Source organism: Penaeus monodon, chromosome 32 (genome assembly GCF_015228065.2).
Source record: "Penaeus monodon isolate SGIC_2016 chromosome 32, NSTDA_Pmon_1, whole genome shotgun sequence".
Classification (NCBI taxonomy): Eukaryota; Metazoa; Arthropoda; class Malacostraca; order Decapoda; family Penaeidae; genus Penaeus; species Penaeus monodon.
The window spans coordinates 13,703,857-13,704,430 of NC_051417.1; positions in this window are offsets into that span (position 1 = coordinate 13,703,857).

Sequence of the window (574 nt, forward strand, 5' to 3'; positions counted from 1 at the left end):
GCCATATTTAGCATAAAAATAATCCTGATATAAAATTTTGGTATACGTGTGACATTTTATTTTTTTGCGGCAGACCTAACAAAGTACATTTGACACACACAAAGTTATACATAGCTGATTTATTTCAAGAGTCACCCTCAACGTATGTCCTTTTTTTTTCTGAATCTGATAAATCGATCTTGATTTCTGTATCACAAGGAATGCGAGACCAAGAAAGCTACAGTCTTTAATCATTAATTTCAGTTCCTCCTGAAGATATTTGAGACGAAATCAATATAAATTAATCACGGAGATGGTTTATAACAGTGCTTGCAGCAACAACGGGAACAGGATGATAAAGCAACAGCAAAAACAAGAAAACAATGATGACTCTACGGTTTTCAGTGCCGATGATAGGAAAAAAATTACTGTCTATTTCCTATACTCATTGCCGACAATGCCTGCTAGCTAAAATAATGGTGAAAGAGAGTAATATGACGCAAAATACACAGAATAAACATTTGCATTTAAGTATAATGGTGAGGTTATTGGCTATTATGATCATACTATAAAGAACAATTTTTAAATAATGGTA